Below are 22,711 nucleotides of genomic sequence, written 5' to 3' on the forward strand. Positions count from 1 at the left end.
TTGGTAATCTGGTGGAACTCAATTGAAGTGCTTTTGGAACTGTGTCCCTTGGGCTGCAGTCTTAATAAAATTCAATTAGACACCTCTTTATTTCAACCAGATTTCTCTTCTTGTAATTCTTGGTTAACACTAACATAATTCAAATATCTTAGATGACTAAACACAAATTGAGTAATTAACTAACTAAATTTACATGCCTCTCTTAATAAAATCTTCCCCTTTCCTCTAAAAAAAAAATACTGGAAAGCAGAGATTATTATTTCATGTTTTTCAAATGAGGGAAATGAAGCTTCTGGGAGAGCAGGAGAGCTTTCCAGGGTCACACAGCTATAATTAATAAAACTAGGATTGAAACTGAGATCTTCTGATGCCCATTTCTTGCACTCAGTTATTACCAAGAAAGAAAAACTTTAGTAAAATCAAACTAAAGTATTGCCAACACAAATAATCAATTAGTTTAGTTCAGTTGCTCAGTTATGTCTGACTCTTTGCAATCAAATGGGCCTGCAGCACACCAGGCTTCCCTGTCCATCACCAACTCCTGGAGCTTTCTCAAACTCATGTCCATCAAGTTGGTGATGCCATCCAGCCATCTCATTGTCGTCCCCTTCTCTTCCTGCCTTCAATCTTTCCCAGCATCAGGGTCTTTTCCAATGAGTCAGTTCTTCACATCAGGTGGCCAAAGTATTGGAGCTTCAGATTCAGCATCAGTCCTTCCAATGAATATTCAAGACTGATTTCCTTTAGGATTGACTGGTTTGATCGCCTTGCAGCCCAAAGGACTCTGAAGTGTCTTCTCTAACACCACAGTTCAAAAGCATCAATTTTTTAAAGCTCAGCTTTCTTTATGGTCCAACTCTCACATCCATACATGACCACTGGAAAAATCATAGCCTTGATTAGACAGACTTTTGTTGGCAGAGTAATGTCTCTGCTTTTGAATATGCTGTCTAGGTTGATCATGACTTTTCATCCAAGGAAGAAGCGTCTTTGAATTTCATGGCTGCAGTCACCATCAGCAGTGAGTTTGGAGGCCCCCCCCACCAATAAAGTCTGTCATTGTTTCCATTGTTTCCCCATCTATTTGCCCTGAAGTGATGGGACCAGATGCCATGATCTTAGTTTTGTGAATGTTGAGTTTTAAGTCAGGTTTTTACTCTCCTCTTTCACTTTCATTTAGAGGCGCTTTAGTTTCTCTTCTTTTTCTGCCATAAGGGTGGGGTCATCTGCATATCTGAGGTTATTGATATTTCTCCCAGCAATCTTGATTTCAACTTGTGCTTCATCCAGTCCAGCATTTGGCATGACGTACTCTGCATATAAGCAGAACATATTAAGAACAGGTGGCAAGAATACACAGAAGAACTATACAAAGAAGATCTGTTCTTTATTGTGCCCATCTTTGCATGAAATATTCCCTTGGTATCACTAATTTTCTTGAAGAGGTCTCTAGTATTTCCCATTCTATTGCTTTCTTCTATTTCTTTACATTCATCACTGAGGAAGGCTTTCTTGTCTCTCCATACTATTCTTTGGAATTCTGCATTCAGATGAGTACAACTTTCCTTTTCTCCCTTGCCTTTCACTTCTCTTTTTTTCTCAGCTCTTGTGAGACCTCCTCAGACAACCATTTTGCTGCTTAGAATTTCTTTTTCTTGGGGATGATCTTGATCACAGCTTCCTGTACAGTGCCATAAATCTCCATTCATAGTTCTTCAGGCACTCTGAAGATCTAATCCCTTGAATCTATTTGTCACTTCCACTGTATAATCATGAGTGATTTGATTTAAGTCATACCTGAATGGTCTAGTGATTTACCCTACTTTTTTCACTTTAAGTCTGAATTTTGTGACTAGGAGTTCTTGATCTGAGCCACAGTCAGTACCTGGTCTTGATTTTGCTTACTGTATAGAGTTTCTTGTCTTTGGCTGCAAAGAATATAATCAATCTGATTTTAGTATTGACCATCTGGTGATATCCATGTATAGAGTCATCTCTTGTGTTGTTGGAAGAGGGTTTGGTATGATCAGTGCATCCTCTTGGTAAAACTTTATTAGCCTTTCCCCTACTTCATTTTGTACTACCTTGCCAAAATTTCCTGTTACTTTAGATATCTTTTGACTTTCTACTTTTGCATTCCAGTCACCTATGATGAAAGAACATTATTTTTTGGTGTTAGCTCAAGAAGGTCTTTTAGGTCATCATAGAACCATTCAACTTCAGCTTATTCAGAATTAGTGGTGGGGCATAGGCTTGGATTACAGTAATATTGAATGGTTTGCCTTGGAAATGAACAGAGATCATCCTCTCATTTCTGAGATTGCACTCAGATAATCACGATGATGTGATCACTCACCTGGAGCCAGACATCCTGGAATGTGAAGTCAAGTGGACCTTAGGAAGCATCACTATGAACAAAGTTAGTGGAGGTGATAGAATCCCAGTTGAGCTATTTCAAATCCTAAAAGATGATGCTGTGAAAGTGCTGCACTCAATATGCCAGCAAATTTGGAAAACTCAACAGTGGCCACAGGACTGGAAAAGTCAGTTTTCATTCCAATCCCAAAGAAAGGCAATGCCAAAGAATGTTCAAACTATTGCACAATTGTACTCATCTCACACACTAGTAAAGTAATGCTCAAAATTCTCTAAGCCAGGCTTCAGCAATACATGAACTGTGAACTTCCAGATGTTCAAGCTGGTTTAGAAAAGGCAGAGGAGCCAGAGATCAAATTGCCAACATCTGCTAGATCATCAAAAATGCAAGAGAGTTCCAGAAAAACATCTATTTCTGCTTTATTGACTATGCCAAAGTCTTTGAATGTGTGGATCACAGTAAACTGTGGAAAATTATGAAAGAGATGGAAATACCAGACCACCTGTCCTGCCTCTTGAGAAACCTGCAAGCAGGTCAGGAAGCAACAGTTAGAACTGGACATGGAACAACAGACTGGTTCCAAGTAGCAAAAGGAGGACGTCAAGGCTGTATATTGTCACCCTTCTTATTTAACTTATATGCAGAGTACATCATGAGAAACGTTGGACTGGAGGAAGCACAAGCTGGAATCAAGATTGCCAGGAGAAATATCAACAACCTCAGATATGCAGATGACACTACCCTTATGGCAGAAAGTGAAGAACTAAAGAGCCTCTTGTTGTCAGTGAAAGAGGAGAGTGAAAAGTTGGCTTAAAGCTCAACATTCAGAAAATTAAGATCATGGCATCTGGTCCCATCACTTCATGGCAAATAGATGGGGAAACAGTGGAAACAGTGGCTGACTTTATTTTCTTGGGCTCCAAAATCACTGCAGATGGTGACTTGCAGCCATGAAATTAAAAGACTCTTACTCCTTGGAAGGAAAGTTATGACCAATCTAGACAGCATATTATAAAGCAAAGACACTACTTTGTCAACAGAGGTCTGTCTAGTCAAGGCTATGGTTTTTCTAGTAGTCATGTATGGATATGAGGGTTGGACCCTAAAGATAACTGAGTGCCAAAGAATTGATGCGTTTGAACTATGGTGTTGGAGAAGACTCTTGAGAGTCCTTGGACTGCAAGGAGATCCAACCAGTCCATACTAAGGAGATCAGTCCTGGGTGTTCATTGGAAGGACTGATTCTGAAGTTGAAAATCCAATACTTTGGCCACCTGATGCAAAGAGCTGACTCATTTGAAAAGACCCTGATGCTGGGAAAGATTGAGGGAGGGAGGAGAAGGGGACGACAGAGGATGAGATGGTTGGATGGCATCACCAACTCAATGAACATGAGTTTGGGTAAACTCCAGGAGTTGGTGATGGACAGGGAGGCTTGGTGTGTTGCAGTTCATGGTTCCCAAAGAATTGAACACGACTGAGCGATTGAACTGAACTGCATTTCGGATTCTTCTGTTGTCTATGAGGTCTACTCCATTTCTTCTAAGGGATTCTTGCCAACAGTAGTAGATATAATGGTAATCTGAATTGAATTCATACATTCCAGTCCATTTTAGTTCAATGATTTCTAAAATTTCGATGTTCACTCTTGCCATCTCCTATTTGACCACTTCCAATTTACCTTGATTCATGGTTCTAACAATCCCAGTTCCTATGTATAAATTATTGCTCTTTACAGCATCAAACATTACTTTCACCACCAGTCACATCCACAATTGGGGATTGTTTGCTTTGACTTCATCCCTTCATTCTTTCTGGAATTATTTCTCCACACTTCTCAGTTGCACTTTGGGCACCTACCAACCTGGGGAGTTCATAATAACCAACAAACAATAAGCAGTCTATGATAAAGAATGAAAGTGAAAGCGAAGGTCATTCAGTCATGTCCAACTCTTTGCAACTCCATGGACTATACAGTCCTGGGAATTCTCTAGGGCAGAATACTGGAGTGGGTAGCCTTTCCCACCTCCAGGGGATCTTCCCAATCCAGGGATCAAATCCAGGTCTCCCACATGGCAGGTGGATTCTCCAACAGCTGAGCCACAAGGGAAGCCCATAACACAGAATGCAGTGAATCCACTCAGTTGTGTCCAACTCTTTGCAACCCCTTGGACTGTAGCCACCAGGCTTCTCTGTCCATGAGATTTTCCAGGCAAGAATACTGGAGTGGGTTGCCTTCCCTGGTGGCTTAGATGGTAAAGCGTCTGCCTACAATGTGGGAGACCTGGGTTCGATCCCTGGGTTGGGAAGATCTCCTGGAGAAGGGAATGGCAACTCACTCCAGTATTCTTGCCGCAGCCCCCCTCTTCCCCCGCCAAAAGGGTCTCAAAGAAATAACACAGAATAGAAGAGTATTATCTGAGTCAAACTGAGAACTATAGTCCAGGAGACAGTCTCTCAGTAGCCTTGAGAAACTGCTCCAGAGAAGGATGGTTTCATCACAGTTTTATATCTCATCAGAGGAAAGATCATACATCAAACATGACAGGGGTACATTTCTTCAAGCTTTGAAAAGAGACAGATTAGCATGTTCACAACGAGGTAGCATGACCTTGGCATCTGAGAAGGAAACCTTATCTTCACTGCCTGCTAGTATGAGTACCATAGGAATGGCGGCATTTTACCCCCAGTTTCAAAGTGAGAATTTTTTACTTCTGGATTTTATCTTCTTTTCATTAATGATTAAAGGAGATGTACAATGTATGGTGGGATGTTTCAAGAGAACAGCATTGAAACATGTATATTATCTAGGGTGAAACAGATCACCAGCCCAGGTTGGGTGCATGAGACAAGTGCTCAGGCCTGGTGCACTGGGAAGACCCAGAGGGATCGGGTGGAGAGGGAGGTGGGAGGGGAGACTGGGATGGGGAATACATGTAAATCCATGGCTAATTCATTTCAATGTATGACAAAAACTACTGTAATGATGTAAAGTAATTAGCCTCCAACTAATAAAAATAAATGGAAAAAAAATAAAGCCATGAGACAGGCTCTTCTAGTTATCATAAATTTCAGGTTAAATCATGTATAAGCAGAATGACTTTCCTGTATCTCACTTCATGATAATTTCTTCAATCATCTCAAAACATGTTACTCTGAATGTACACCCCACTTCTGTTCACAAAAATTAGACTGCATATTAAATAGATGCCTCTTGACTCCAAGGATTAAATGATCATAGATTCTCAAGAGAGTAAATAAAAGAAATTCTCCCCTCTCTATCACTGAAGAGGTGAAACTTGCTCAGGTACTAAGGAAAGAGCTAATCTCAAGATTTTAGTGGGGAAAGTTTGAAAAACTATGGCTCAAGCCTCCTAGCTGCCTTCAGACACACAATTGCTTCTGTTCTTTTGAAGTCTCTCTTTGTCAGAAATAATAGAATAAAGTATGCACAGTGTTAACCAAAATTCTAGAAAATGAAGATTGAAATAAAAAGGTGTTTATTGGAGGTTTGTTAGTACTGTACCTTAGGAGACAAAGACTCAAGAAACATTTGAATTGTGCTTCCCTGGACTACAAAATGGGGGAAGCTTATAAGTGCGAAGATGGCAAGGTTACAGTTAGTAACATGAGTTGTTTATCAAGAAGTATAATTGACGGTGGAAATAAGTAAGTGTTCTTATAGAGTAAGTATTGGTTGGTGTCTCAAACTGTTGCACAGTTAAAAAGGGAGACCTTGAGAATATGAAGATGCAGCTGGTTTGTGTTGCTCTGAATAGGGCTGGTCCTGTCCTTGGGTCTAGATCAGGTCAAAGAAATGCCAAGTTCTCAGTGATACAAAGACACACCCAAGACCACATCCTCAAAGGCTCACTGACTCCATTTTTGGATCCATTTTGGATTTTACATAGAACAACAGGTATGGATTCTGTGGAGGATGGGAGGCAAGGACTTCATTAAACAGATGCTCAGCACAGGACTACCAGACATGCAGACCTGAACAGGAGAGGATAATTAGTGGTCATGAAGATCTAAATATCACTGGGATGATAAACATCACTAGATCACTAATGCTGGTACTTTACAAACATATGTTCTACAAAGATATCTTCATATTCATTTCAGGTGATAAGTATTTATTTATAAGTACTTTTAGTAAGAAAAAATAAGTCTTTGTCAAGACTTAATTATAAAATGTTTTGTTCCTAATGTTTACATGGATTAATGTTTTATTCCTCATGTAACTGAGAATTGGCATACCTGTGACAACTCTTTGGATTCTTTCAATTACCTCTTCCTGAGACACTCATGCTTCTCTCCAAGAAAACATTCAGTTCTCCAGGTACACTGCATTTACTGATTATGTACTATGACTCAATATTTTGTTATTCATTCTAGTAATGATTTTCCAAATATATCAATTTGGTTAATAATTACAGCATCAGTTGAATAAACTGAGGGTCAGAAAAGTTTAGTTTTGTATATGAACTTTAAACTTTACTGACTCCAAGAATCTGTGTAATATGTATTTAGGACAAAGAGAATCAGTAATTTGCTGCCTAACTGACACAGCTCTATACTGTAAAAGATGTACACCAGTTTATTTTGGATCAAACAAATTTGGTTACTTTCTCTAGAGCAATCATTTTATTCTTTGGGAAAATAGTGTCCTTGTTCTGTCCCACTTCCCCTCTGTTGAAGCTCATTTCTTTTTATGAAATGAAAGATTCAAATGTAATTAGAAATAGAAGGAATCTCTGAGATCAATTAGTCTAATCTTTATTTTTCCTAAAGAGCAATTGGTGACAGTGAGATAAAGTGTCATCACTGTGTTAGTACAAGACCTTGTCTTACAAACCCCAGTTTCCCAACTTTCAGTTTATTGGCATTGCATGTCAAATAACATTCCCATTGCTTTTCAAATTATCAGAAGGTCATCAACATCAAGCCCTCCACTCTCACACACTAATGAAAACCAGTTTGACGAGTTTAAATAGAGTTGTGGATTAGGGTTTTTTTTTATTAACATAATTTATTTTTTAGAACAGTTTAGGTTCACAACAAAACTAACCAGAACGTACATAGTTCTCACACCACTCCTGCTCCACCCAAAACAGTCTCTGCCACCACCAACAACCCTCACCAGGGTTGTATATTTGTCACTGTTGGTGAAACAACATTGATACATTATAAACCAAAAGTCCATAACTAACATTAGGGTTCACTCTTAATTTTGAGACTTCTATGGATTTTGACCACTGTGTAATGACATGTATCCACCACTAATTCATACAGAATAGTTTCACTGCTTTAGAAACTATCTGTACTTCATCTATTCATCCATCCATCTGCCCAAGACCATGATAATCACTGATTTTTTAATTTTCTCCAAAGTTTTCCCTTTTCTAGAATATTATAGAGTTGGACAATAATTGCATGAAGTCTTTACATTGGTTTCTTTCACTTCAGCATGTCTTTTCATGGCTTGATACCACATTTCTTTCTATGAATGAACAGTATTCCACTGCACTGATGTATCACAGTTTGTTTATACATTCACCAATTGAAGTACTTCTTGGGTGTTTCCAAGTTTTGACATAAACTTATTAATAAGGCAACTATAACCACTTGGCTAATGAATAAACATAAATATAATTTTGCTCACACACATACATATATGAATAAAGCAACTATAAATGTTCATGTGCAAGTAAGCAAGGGAATTCCAGAAAAACATCTATTTCTGTAAAGCCTTTGACTATGTGGATCACAACAAATTGGATAATCCTTAAAGAAACAGGAATACCAGAGCAGCTTACCTATCTCCAAAGGAACCTGTATGTGAGTCAAGAAGCAACAATTAGAGCTAGACATGAAACAACTGATTAGTTCAAAATTGGGAAAAGAGTATGACAAGGCTGTAGATTGTCTCCCTGCTTATTTAACTTATATGCAGAATACATCATGGGAAATGTTGGACTGGATTAATCACAAGCTGGAATCAAGATTGCCTGAAGAAAAATCAATAACCTCAGATATGCAGATGTCGCCACCCAAATGGCAGAAAGCGAAGAAGAACTAATGGGCCTCTTGATGAAAGTGAAAGAGGAGAGTGAAAAATTGGCTTAAAACTCAACATTCAAAAAATGAAGATCATGGCATCAACGGATGCCATGCCAAATGGAAACTGACAGACTTTATTTTCTTGGTCTCCAAAATCACTGCAGATGGTGACTGCAGCCATGAAATTCAAAGATGCTTGCTCCTGGAAGAAAAGTTGTAACAAACCTAGATAGCATATTGAAAAGATCCGTCTAGTCAAAGCTATGGTTTTTCCAGTAGTCATGTATGGATGTGAGAGGTGAATCATAAAGAAGGCTGAGGGCCAAAGTGTTGATGCTTTCGAACTGTGGTGCTGGAGAAGACTCTTGAGGGTCCCTTGGACTGCAAGGAGATCAAACCAGTCAATCCTAAAGGAAATCAACCCTGAATATTCATTGGAAGGACTGATGCTGAAGCTGAAGCTTCAATACTTTGGCCACCTGATGTGAAGAGCCGACTCACTGGAAAAGACCCTGATGCTGGGAAAGACTAAAGGCAGGAGAAGGGTGAAACAGGATTCAACAGTTGGATCGTATCATTGACTCAGTGGACGTAAGTTTGAGCAAACTCTGGGAGATAGTGAAGAACAGGAAAGCCTAGCATGTCCCGGAACAACCACAAATCATATATGCATTAGGCAAACATTCTATGCCAGTCTGTTGTTTATCTTATTATTCCCTTGGCTGTGTGTTTCACAAAGCAGAAGTTTTTAAGTTTAATGAAATCCAAGTTATCAATTCTTTAATGGATGATGATTTTAATGATGTATTGAAAAGGTAATCATCAAACTCAAAGTAATCGGATTTTCTCCTTATGCTGTCTTTTAAAAGTTTTGCATCCTACATTGATTTCTATGATCCATTGTTGAGTTAAGTTTTGTAAAGTATATAACATCTGTGTGTAAACCTTTTTTTTTTTTTTTTGCATGTAAGTGTACTGCTGTTTATCAACTCAAGGAAGTTCCCTCCTTATTCCAGCTTTCCAGAGAAGTTTTATCCTGAATGACTTTGATTTTGCCAAATTGCTTTCTACATCTATTGGCATGATCATGTTGATTTCTCTTCTTTAACCTGTTGCTATTGAACCTTAATTGATCCAAACGATGGGTCAATCTTGCATACATAAAGTAAATCCCACTTGGTCATAGACTATAAATCTTTTTATATATTCCTGAATTTTATTTGCTGTTCTCCAAACAGCTATACTGAATTCTTTAGTGACTAGATCATAATAGTACATGAACTTGTGCTTAGTTGTTAGCTGCTGCTGCTGCTAAGTTGCATCAGTCGTGTCCGACTCTGTGCGACCCAAGGACGGCAGCCCATCAGGCTCCCCTGTCCCTGGGATTCTCCAGGCAAGAACACTGGAGTGGGTTGCCATTTCCTTCTCCAATGCATGAAAGTGAAAAGTGAAAATGAAGTCACTCAGTCATGTCTGACTCTTAGCAACCCCATGGACTGCAGCCTACCAGGCTCCTCCATCCATGGGATTTTCCAGGCAAGAGTACTGGAGTGGGTCGCCAGTGCCTTCTCTGTAGTTGTTAGAGAATCGATTTCTTTTGGCAATGGCCTGTTGCCTTCATTTTTCATGTTCTTGTAGTTTTGTTTTGTCCCTTTCACATTTGAAATAGCAGACACCTTCTTAAATCTTAACTGGTTGTCTACAGATAGTGGTATTATTTATTGGTGTTTCTCTATCTGAGGTGTCCTAGGTTTTGTACTGAAAACTCACATTCTTTCTTTGCTTTCTCTTATGGCAGAATTCTTAATCTTCTGTGTTTTCTCTTGTTCTTAAAACTAACCAGACTTGCTGGTGGGACCTCTTTTCTGTTTTCCAGAAGATAGGACTAAAGCTCCATTTTATAGTTTCTCACTTGTCCAACACACTCTGGTCTGATTTCCTGAGAGTACTCTGATGGCTAGATCTGCCCGCACCACTGCAATAGACAACAAACATTAGTATCCAACCATAGTGGGCAAGTACTGGATTTAGCACTTCAGGCAGGGGTAGTGCCTGCAGACCTTTTGGGGAGGTCCTCAATGTGAGGCAACGCCAGAGGCTTGTGGGCAGACTCCCTGCTGAAGTCATAAGCAGTCAGCAGGGCTGTGTCCCCCGTAACAGCCTCTGAAATTCTTACCTGCTTTTCTGCCCCTGGTCATGGGAGTCCTGCTGTAGTACTCTGGTTGCTGCTGGAAAGAAATGAGTTTAGCCAGCTGCATCCCACACAGCTAAGGTGGCCAGGCACTCACTCACTGCTTTCCACCTTCTCCACAGGAGAGGACAGTGCCACCACACAGCTCAATCTCTGGCAGTGGGGAAAGTTCAGTTCAGTTTAGTCACTCAGTCGTGTCTGACTTTTTTGCGACCCCATGAACCGTAGCACACCAGGCCTCCTTGTCCATCATCAACTCCAGAGTCCACCCAAACCCATGTCCATTGAGTCAGTGAGGCCATCCAACCATCTCATCCTCTGTCGTCCCCTTCTCCTCCTGCCCTCAATCTTTCCCAGCATCAGGGTCTTTTCCAATGAGTCAACTCTTTGCATGAGGTGGCCAAAGTATTGGAGCTTCAGCTTCAGCATCAGTCCTTCCAATGAACACCCAGGACTGATCTCCTTTAGGATGAACTGGTTGGATCTCCTTGAAGCCCAAGGGACTTTCAAGAGTCTCCTCCAACACCACAGTTCAAAAGTATCCATTCTTCAGTGCTCTATTTCTTTATAGTCCAACACTCACATCCATACATGATCACTGTAAAAACCATAGCCTTGACTAGGTGGACTTTTGTTGACAAAATGATGTCTCTTCTGTTTAATATACTGTCTAGGTTGGTCATAACTTTCCTTCCAAGGAGTAAGTGTCTTTTAATTTCATGGCTGCAATCACCATCTGCAGTGATTTTGGAGCCCAAAAAATAAAGTCAGCCACTGTTTCCACTGTTTCCCCATCTATTTGCCATGAAGTGATGAGACCGGATTCCATGATCTTAGTTTTCTGAATGTTGAGTTTACACCAAATTTTTCACTCTCCTCTTTCACTGACAACAAGAGGCTCTTTAGTTCTTTTCACTTTCTGCCATAAGGGTGGTGTCATCTGCATATCTGAGGTTATTGATATTTCTCCTGGAAATCTTGATTCTAGCTTGTGCTTCCTCCAGCCCGGTGTTTCTCATGATGTACTCTGCATATAAGTTAAATAAGCAGGGTGACAATATACAGCCTTGATGTCCTCCTTTTGCTACTTGGAACCAGTCTGTTGTTCCATGTCCAGTTCTAAATGTTGCTTCCTGATCTGCATATAGGTTTCTCAAGAGGCAGGTCAGGTGATCTGGTATTTCCATCTCTTTCATAATTTTCCACAGTTTACTGTGATCCACACATTCAAAGACTTTGGCATAGTCAATAAAGCAGAAATAGATGTTTTTCTGGAACTCTCTTGTTTTTTTTGATGATTCAGTGGATGCTGGCAATTTGATCTCTTGTTCCTCTGCCCTTAGGGGAAGGGTGTATGATGGAGTTCTTCTGTCTTCACTGCATCTAAACTCATATCCTTCCTGCTCTGATACCATGCTTTAATTGTCCCTCAGACACACAAGACTTCTAGAAATTCCTTCTCATTGTGGATATCTGCCAAGGTCAGCACTCTCCATATTTTTACCCTGATGCAGCAAGAGGTAATGGGGCAGTTTCACTCATTCCTTTGCATTGCCAGCCCTTACTGAGGTCTGTTTATTTTCAGGGGCACAGGTGACTCCACAGTTCCCACTGATGCATTTTCTTCATGGATAGATCTTTAAATGGTTGTTGTTAAAGTGGGGGAGAGGAAGGAGGAACATTTTAAGTCATAATGCTGCTGACATCTCTCATCCTCTGTCTTTTCTGATTACTTATACCTGTTTTCTTACTTCTTTTTTGATGGTTTCCCTAGGGCTCCCCTAGTGGTTCAGTGGTAAAGAACCCACCTGCCAATGTAGGGGACTTAAGATGTGGATTCAATCCCTGGATCAGGAAGATCCCCTGGAGGAGGGCATGGCAACCCACTCTAATAGTCTTGCCCAGAGAACCTCATGGACAGAGGAGCCAGGCAGGCTACAGTCCATGGGTCACAAACAGTCAGACATGACTGAAGTGACAGCCCATGTGCACGCATGCTAGACTTTTCAATATACATTTACAATTAATCCAGGTTCACTTTAAAATAGTCCAATACTGTTTTATAGGAAGTACAATTACCTTGTAACAGAATATGTCTAAGAGTTCTGTCCCCTTACTTGTATCATTTTTTTTCATTCATCTCAGTTTTCCTAAGATATATTCACAAACTACATTATTGCTATATTTTCAAATGTTCTATTAAATCAATTAAAAATAACAAAAATGAAGTTGTTATGTTACCTCTCATTATACCATGAGAAAATATACAAAAATAAACTCATAATGGATTAAAGACATAAATGTAAGAATAGGACCATAAAACTCCTAAAATGGGGGCGGTGTCCTAAGATGGCAGAGGAATAGGACAGGGAGACCATTTTCTCCCCCACAAATTCATCAAAAGATCATTTGAATGCTGAGCACATTCCACAAAACAACTTCTGAACCCTGGCAGAGGACACCAGGCACCCAGAAAGGCAGCCCATTCTCTTTGAAAGAAGGTAGGACAAAATATAAAAGACAAAAAGATAGACAAAAAAGTTAGGGACAGAGACCCATCCTGGGAGGGGATTTGTGAAGGAGGAGGTTTCCAAACACCAGGAAACCCTCTCACTGGCGGGTCTGTGGGGAGTTTTGGAATCTCAGAGGGCAACATAACTGGGAGGAAAAAAAAAAAAAAACCCACAGAATACATACCTAACCACAACTCCCAGCGGAAAAGTAGCCCAGACGCTCGCATCCACCACCAGCAAGCGGGGCTGAACAGGGAGGTGCGGGTTGCATGCTTAGGGTAAGGACCAGGCCTGAATGCCCTGAGGACAATCTGAGGGAGCTAACGTGAGATAGCAACCCAAACTGTAAGATTGCAGAGAGAGGGGGAAAAGAGAGAGAGAGAGAACTTATTGTGAAAAGCTCAGTCTGGCCTGCTCACAGAACAAAGGATTGAGCGAATACCAAAGGAGAGCTAGCCAGCTGAGGACCAGCCCATGCCCCCACCAGTGACAGCCAGAGCTGGAAGGCGAGGGGCAATCTCAGCCCAAGATGGCTAAATTGCAAACCACCAAGCTGTGAGCAGGCTCCCAGTCGCTAACAAAGTCTTCCTGGGATCCTAGATAGTTGAAACCTGCCAGGAGGGTCACAGCCTGAGATCAGCTCACCAGAGGAGACACACAGCACACCTGAAACGGTGCTTGGGTACACCCAGGATACCAAGTGGCCAGGACTAGGGAGGTGATTAAGATGCACAGCCCACCTGGGACAGTGCATTTGCCAAGCACATGGTCGCCTGAGCAGCTCGGAACTGGGAAGGGCACAAAATGCAGGCCCAACCGAGTCTGTGCCTTTGTGGAGTACCCGAGAACCTGAATCTGAGCAGCTTAGACCTGGGAAGTGCATGAAACCCAGGGCCTGCTTTGGACAGTTCCCCTGCAGAGCAACCTGGAGCCTGAGCAGTGTAGACCAGGAAAGCACAGACCCCAAGAGCTGGGCAAGCCCAGTGTGGTTCATACACTGCAAGCACTGCCCACACATGCCAGTGATATTTGTTTGCAGTGTTGCTCCCTCCTCACAGTACAACTGAATAAGTGAGGCTAAATAAGTGACCTCCCCGCCCCCTTGGGTCAGAAAGGAAATTAGACACTGAAGAGACTTGCAAACAGAGGAAGCCAAAATAAACAAAGAAGAGGGAACTGCTCTGGAAGTGACAGTTGCAACAGATTAAAACCCTGTAGTTAGCATTGACTAAGCATTGGAAGGGGCCTATAGATCTTGAGAAGAAGTATAAGATGGAACAAGGGTCTATTTGAAACTGAACTGACCCCACACTGCCCTCAATAGCTCCAGAGAAATTACTAGATATATTTTATTATTGTCATTTTTAATTGCCTTATTTTTGACTCTTTATTGTTCCTTTAGTTTTCAGTTTTATAAGTTACTATTACCTTGCAAAAAAAGGCCCTATTTTAAAGCATATTTCATATATATTATTTTTATAATTTTTGTAATGGATTTTGTTTTGTATTTTTAATATTGTACTTTTGAGAGTCTAACCTCTACTATAGATTTTTAATCTTTGCTTTTTGGTATTTGATATCAATTTTGTACCTTTAAAAATCTATCTTCAGTACTCATTTTTACTTAAAGGTGTGATTACTGGCTTGATTGCTCTCTCCCCTTTTGATTCTCCTTTTTCTCCCACAGGTCACCTCTATCAGCTCCCTCCCACTTCTGTTCTCTACTTAACTCTGTGAATCTTTCTGTGTGTTTCAGGCTGTGGAGAATACTTAGGGAAATGATTACTGGCAAGATTGGTCACTCCCCTTTTCACTCCCACTCTTCTCCTCCTGGCCACCTCTATCTACCCTCCTCCCTTTTCTCTTCTCTATGTAACTCCATGAACCTCTCTGAGTGTTCCAGACTGTGGAGAGCACATAGGGATTGACTATTGGCTAGAATTGCTTTCTCCCCTTTTGACTCCTCCTGTTCTCCTCCTGGTCACCTCTATCTCCCTCCTCCCTCTTCTCTTCTCCATGTAACCCTGCAAACCCCTCTGGGTGTCCCTCACTATAGAGAATCTTTTCACCATTAACCAAGATGTTTTATCATCTGTGCTGTATGGATGAAGTCTTGAGGCTACTGTAAGAATAAGACTGAAAGCCACAGGCAGGAGGCTTACATCCAAAACTTCAGAACACCAGAAAACTCCTGACTCCAAGGAACATTAATCAACAAAGCTCATCCAAAAGACTCCCTACCTACACTGAAATCAAGCTCCACCCGAGCCAACAAGTTCTAGAGCAAGACACACCAAATGAATTCCCCAGAAATGCAGGAACATAACCCTGAGCATTAAAATACAGGTGGCCAAAAGTCAAACCAAACCCATAGACACCTCAGAACTCACTACTGGACACTTCATTGAACTCCAGAGAGAAGAGATCCAGCTCCACCCACCAGAACACTGATGCAAGCTTCCCTAACCAGGAAACCTTGACAAGCCACTCATCCAACCCCACCCACAGGGAGCAACCTCCACAATAAAGAGGAACCACAAACTTCCAGCATACAGAAAGGCCACCCCAAACACAGCAATCTAAACAAGATGAAAAGGCAGAGAAATATTCAGCAGGTAAAGGAACATGATAAATGCCCACCAAGCCAAACAAAAGAGAAGGAGATAGGGAGTCTACCTAAAAAAGAATTCAGAATAATGATAGTAAAAATGATCGAAAATCTTGGGGAAAAAATGGAGTTACAGATAAATAGTCTGGAGACAAGAACTGAGAAGATGAAAGACATGTTTAACAAGGACTGAGAAGAAATAAAAAAAGAGTCAATCAATAATTAATAATGCAATAACTGAGATCAAAAGCACTCTGGAGGGAACCAACAGTAGAATAACTGAGGCAGAAGACAGGATAAGTGAGGTGGAAGATAGAATAGTGGAAATAAATGAAGCAGAGAGGAAAAAAGAAAAAAAAAATTAAAAGAAATGAAGACAACCTTAGAGACCTCTGGGACAATGTCAAATGCCCAAATATTCAAATCGTAGGAGTCCCAGAAGAAGAAGACAAAAAGAAAGGCCATGAGAAAATACTTGAGGAGGAAATAGTTGAAAATTTCCCTACAATGGGAAAGGAAATAGCCACCCAAGTCCAAGAAACCCAGAGAGTCCCAAACAGGGTAAATCCAAGGTGAAACACCTGAAGACACATATTATTCAAATTAACAAAGATCAAACAAAAAGAGCAAATATTAAAAGCACCAAGGGAAAAGCAACAAATAACTCACAAGGGGATTCCCATAAGGATAACAGCTGATCTTTCAATAGAAACCCTTCAGGCCAGAAGGGAATGGCAGGACATACTTAAAGTGATGAAAGAGAAAAGCCTATAACCCAGATTACTATACCCAGCAAGGAATCTCATTCAAATATGAAGGAGAAATCAAAAGCTTTACAGACAAGCAAAAGCTGAGAGAATTTAGCACCACCAAACCAGCTCTTCAACAAATGCTAAAGGATCTTCTCTAGACAGGAAACACAGAAAATGTGTATAAACTCGAACCCAAAACAACAAAGTAAATGGCAATGGGATCATACTTATCAATAATTACCTTAAATGTAAATGGGTTGAATGCCCCAACCAAAAGACAAAGACTGGCTGAATGGATACAAAAACAAGACCCCTATATATGCTGTCTACAAGAGACCCACCTTGAAACAAGGGACACATACAGACTGAAAGTGAAGGGCTGGAAAAAGATATTCCATGCAAATAGAGACCAAAAGAAAGCAGGAGTAGCAATACTCATATCAGATAAAATAGACTTTAAAACAAAGGCTGTGAAAAGAGACAAAGAAGGACACTACATAATGATCAAAGGATCAATCCAAGAAGCTATGAAAATTATAAATATATATGCACCCAACATAGGAGCTCCGCAATATGTAAGGCAAATGGTAACAGGTACAAAAGGGGAAATTAACAGTAACACAATAATAGTGGGAGATTTGAATATCCCACTCACACCTATGGATAGATCAACTAAACAGAAAATTAGCAAGGAATCACAAACTTTAAATGATACAATGGGCCAGTTAGACCTAATTGACATCTATAGGACATTTCACCCCAAAACAATGAATTTCACATGTTACTCAAGTACACATGGAAGCTTCTCCAGGATAGATCACATCCTGGGGCATAAATCTAGCCTTGGTAAATTCAAAAAATTGAAATCATTCCAAGCATCTTTTCTGATCGCAATGCAGTAAGATTAGCTGTCAACGACAGGAAAAAAGCTATTAAAAATTAAAATATACGGAGGCTAAACAACACACTTCTGAATAACCAAAAAATCACAGAAGAAATCAAAATATGCATAGGAACGAATGAAAATGCAAACACAGCAACCTAAGAGATTCAGTAAAAGCAGTGCTAAGGGCAAAGTTCATAGCAATACATGTTTGCCTCAAGAAACAAGAGAAAAATAAAATCAATATCCTAGCTTTACACCAAAAGCAACTAGAAAAAGAAGAAATGAAGAACCCCAGGGGTAGTAGAAGGAAAGAAGTCATAAAAATTAGGACAGAAATAAATAAAAAAGAAAAAAGGAGATGATAACAAAAATCAAGAAAACTAAAAGCTGATTCTTTAAGAAGATAAATAAAATAAACGAATCATTCAGTTCAGTTTAGTTCAGTTGCTCAGTCATGTCAGACTCCTTGCAATCCCTTGGACTGCAGCACACCAGACCTCTCTGTCCATCACCAATTCCTGGAGTTTACCCAAACTCATGTCCATAGATTATTTGATGCCATCCAACTATCTCATGCTCTGTCATCCCATTCTCCTTCAGCCTTCAATATTTCCCAGCATCAGGGTCTTTTCCAGTGAGTCAGTTCTTCGTGTCAGGTGGCCAAAGTTTGGAGTTTTGGCTTCAACATCAGTAATTCAATGAACTCTCATTCAATGATCTCCTTTAGGATGAACTGGTTGGATCTCCTTGCAGTCCAAGGAATTCTCAAGTGTCTTCTCCAACACCACAGTTCAAAAGCATCAATTCTTTGGCACTCAACTTTCTTTATAGTCCAACTCTCACGTCCGTACATGACTACTGGAAAAACTATAGCCTTTACTACATGGAACTTTTTGGCAAAGTAATGTCTCTGCTTTTTAATATGCTGTCTTTGTTGCTCATAACTTTCCTTCCAAGGAGTAAACATCTTTTAATTTCACAGCCAGAATCTGCAGTGATTTTGGAGCCCCCCAAAATAAAGTCAGCCACTGTTTCCACTGTTTTCCCATCTATTTGAAATGCAGTGATGGAACCAGATGCCATGATCTTAGTTTTTTGAATGTTGAGCTTTAAACCAACTTTTTCACTCTCTTCTTTCACTTTCATCAAGAGGCTCTTTAGTTTTTCTTCACTTTCTGCCATAAGGGTGGTGTCATCTGCATATCTGAGGTTATTGATATTTCTCCTGGCAATCTTGATTTCAGCTTGTGTTTCATCCAGTCCAGCATTTCTCATGATGTACTCTGCATATAAGTTAAATAAGCAGAGACAATTTACAGCCTTGATGTACTCTTTTCCTGATTTGGAACCAGTCTATTGTTCCATGCCCAGTTCTAACTATTGCTTCTTGATCTGCATACAGATTTCTCAGGAGGCAGGTCAGGTGGTCTGGTATTCTCATCTCTTGAAGAATTTCCCACAGTTTGTTGTGATCCACAGAGTCAAAGGCTTTGGCATAGTCAATAAAGCAGAAGTAGATGTTTTTCTGGAACTCTCTTGCTTTTTTGATGATCCAACTGATGTTGGCAATTTGATCTCTAGTTCCTCTACCTTTTCTAAATCCAGCTTGAACATCTGGAAGTTCACAGGTGACATACTGTTGAAGCCTGGCTTGGAGAATTTTGAACATCACGTTCCTGCTGCTGCTGTTACTGAGTCACTTCAGTCGTGTCCAACTCTGTGCAACCCCATAGACAGCAGCCCACCAGGCTCCACCATCCCTGGGATTCTCCAGGCAAGAACACTGGAGTGGGTTGACATTTCCTGCTCCAATGCATGAAAGTGAAAAGTGAAAGTGAAGTCATTCAGTCATGTCCAACTCTTAGCAATCCCATGGACTGCAGCCTACCAGGCTCCTCTGTCCAAGGGATTTTCCAGGCAAGAGTACTGGAAAGGGTTGCCATTGCCTTCTCCAATTATTTTCCTAGCGTGACATAAGTGCATTTGTGCAGTAGTTTGAATATTCTCTGGAATTGCCTTTCTTTGGGATTGGAATGAAAACTGACCTTTTCCAGTATTGTGGCCAAGGCTGAGTTTTCCAAATTTTCTGGCATATTGGGTGCAGCACTTTCACAGCATCATCTTTTAGGATTTGAAATAGCTCAATTGGGAATTCTATCACCTCCACTAGCTTTGTTCATAGTGATGCTTCCTAAGGCCCACTTGACTTCACATTGCAGGATGTCTGGCTCTAGATGAATGATCATCATCATGATTATCTGGGTCATGAAGATATTTTTTGTATAGTTCTTCTGTGTATTCTTGCCACCTCTTCTTCATATCTTCTGCTTCTGTTAGGTCCATACCATTTCTGCCCTTTATAGTGCCTATCTTTGCATGAAAAGTTCCTTTGGTATCTCTAAGTTTCTTGAGTTTTATTAGGAATATACATAGCAGAAATAGCTCTGCATTTATACACACAAGTCTTCTTTTTAAATTTTGTATGGAAGGTCCCCTGGAGAAGGGACTGACTGACTACCCACTCCAGTATTCTTATCTGGAGAATTCCATGGATAGAGGAGCCTAATGGGCTATGGCCCTTGGAGTGGCAAAGAGTCAGATGCTACTGAGTGATTAACACACACATAGATTTTCACATAGTACTATGCACATAGAAACGACCCAACATTTTATTTACAAAAGTAGTGGCCAATACAGATGTTACAGAGTATGAAGAAGAGAACATATATTTCTGCAGTGAAATTGCACAATGAATGAGGAGAGGTCAGAGCAGGCACTCTCAGAAAAGATGATAGAAAGCAGATGAATGATGCTGCAAATGAGAGGGAGTTGAAGACATCACCAAAGAAGCCAGATGATCTAACATTCTTCACACAGGAATGAAACAGAGATGGTAAGGAGGTGACACAAAAAATAACCCATTGACAACTGGGGTGGTGTCAATGTCCTTTGGATCAACCACAGATTTCAAGGTAAATTTTTGTAAAATTGTGGTCAGGAATAAAAAGAGCTCCATGCAGGCCAGGCCTTCATTGACATTTTAGGAATCAGTGAACTAAAATGGACCTGAATGGGTGAATTTAATTCAGATGACCATTATATCTATGTGTGTGTGTGTGTGAGTCACTCAGTTGTGTCCGACTCTGTGACCTCATGGACTGTAGCCTGCCAGGCTTCTCTGTCCATGGGATTCTCCAGGCAAGAATACTGGAGTGGGTTGTCATTCCTTTTTCCAGGGGAGCATCCTGTCTCATGGATCAAATCTAGGTATCCCACATTGTGGGCAGATTCTTTACCAGCTTAGCCACCATGGACTCCCTTATTGATATTAAATCTTTCCAAATTGACTTAAAATGGCACCCAATAAAAAAGTCCAGCGGAGTGTTTTGACAAATTGATACTAACATTCATTTGGAAATGTGGACAGCAATTGTTAGTCAAACAATATAAAAGAAACAGAAAAATTGTAGAAGTCTTGCACTGCTACCTGTCAAATCTGTTATAAAGCTTTACAGACTAAACTGGAAACAACACACAACCCATTAAGCCACCACACATATGATTATTTTTACTTCTCTCACCTTGTGTTCGTCGAGGTTTGTACCCATACTATGTAAATAAGAACTTCAAGACCACTAAGGTCACTATAAGAGAAAGGAATCTTACCTTGGGGATGAGGTAGTTTCTGAATTTAATGTCATGGGTCACTGCATGGGGCAGGTTGGTGGGGATATCAAGTCAATATATCTCTGGATCTCATGTACCACAGCATCCATGTAGGGCATGTGGCTTCTGTCCTGTATGCAGGGGCTCCAGTGTCTGCCAATCATACAGTCAATCTCTTCCTGGACCTTAGCTGATAAGAGGTAAGTAAGAATGATGGAGGAAGAGGAAAATGCACACCACATTTCCATACCAAATCAGATATGTGAGGCATTATGAAGGTGTCCCAGCATCATATACACATAAACTATATGCCCAGAATACATCCAATATAGAGAGATAATGGCCATAATACACATATGTCTCTCACATAAGTCTCTTACAAACGAGGCTTAAGATACATCTATACATACCTATGTATTAGCATACATGATAAAACAAAGAGAAATGATGAAATGTTTCAAATATAAACAGAACATAAAGTCAAGAAATTATAGCCCTTGAAGAAAAAAACAAGAATTACATATTAATTTTATATCAAAACGATATGGGTTAAAAAGTTAAATTATAATATATCTGTTTTGTGTTGTGTATTATGTGTGTGCAATTTGCAATGGTGCTCACTTCATCCTCCAATTAACAAATGGCACCACTTTCAGTATTTTAGCAGTTTCTTTTAGAAATTCACGTCCTGTTTCTAAATTATGATTCTCTGTCTTTATTTCTTATTTACAATTTTTTAAAAACTATCTGATTTATTGGTATGAGAGTAGAGAATTTATATCTCCATCCCCACCTCATTCAAAATAAACACACACAAATCCCCTTAGTCCAATTCTCCGATATATTTACACCACGAATTTTGACTGTTAGAATATTCATTTTAACATCATTATAACTAAATAAATCCCCCAGTAAAACAATTAAGATTATACTTCATATTTTGTACTTTCTTGGACCTAACCAATTCATCAGTTCAGTTCAGTTCAATCAGTTGTCATATCCAACTGTGCGACCCCATGAATCGCAGCACGCCAGGCCTCCCTGTCCATCACCAACTCCCTGAGTTTACTCAAACTCATGTCCACGGAGCCATTGATGTAATCCCGCCATCTCATCCTCTGTCATCCCCTTCTCCTCCTGCCCTCAACCCCTCCCAGCATCAGGGTCTTTTCCAATGAGTCAACTCTTCGCATGAGGTGGCCAAAGTATTGGAGTTCAGCTTCAGCATCAGTCCTTCCAATGAACACCCAGGACTGATCTCCTTTAGGATGGACTGGTTGGATCTCCTTGCAGTCCAAGGGACTCTCAAGAGTCTTCTCCAAGACCACAATTCAAAAGCATCAACTTTTCGGTGCTCAGCTTTCTTCACAGTCCAACTCTCACATCCATACATGACCAATGGAAAAACCATAGCCTTGACCAGACAGACCTTTGTTGGCAAAGTAATGTCTCTGCTTTTTAATATGCTATCTAGGTTGGTCATAACTTTCCTTCCACAGGAGTAAGCATCTTTTAATTTCATGGCTGTAGTCACCATCTGCAGTGATTTTGGAGCCCCCCAAAATAAAGTCTGACACTGTTTCCACTGTTTCCCCATCTATTTGCCATGAAGTAATGGGACCGGATGCCATGATCTTAGTTTTCTGAATGTTGAG

At 40.3% G+C, this 22,711-nt stretch overlaps 1 long non-coding RNA gene across 1 annotated transcript; it reads right to left on the reverse strand.

Annotated features, from left to right (window-relative positions):
• Positions 1–7,140: 7,140 nt before the first annotated feature.
• LOC139034272 (uncharacterized) lies at positions 7,141–22,516 on the reverse strand. The gene is made up of 2 exons (XR_011486678.1): positions 21,057–22,516; positions 7,141–12,268 (listed from the first exon to the last, which is right to left on the reverse strand). It is a non-coding gene; the product is annotated as an uncharacterized lncRNA (long non-coding RNA).
• Between the last annotated feature and the right edge of the window lie 195 nt (positions 22,517–22,711).

This window comes from Odocoileus virginianus, unplaced genomic scaffold (genome assembly GCF_023699985.2).
Source record: "Odocoileus virginianus isolate 20LAN1187 ecotype Illinois unplaced genomic scaffold, Ovbor_1.2 Unplaced_Contig_159, whole genome shotgun sequence".
NCBI classification, from domain to species: Eukaryota; Metazoa; Chordata; class Mammalia; order Artiodactyla; family Cervidae; genus Odocoileus; species Odocoileus virginianus.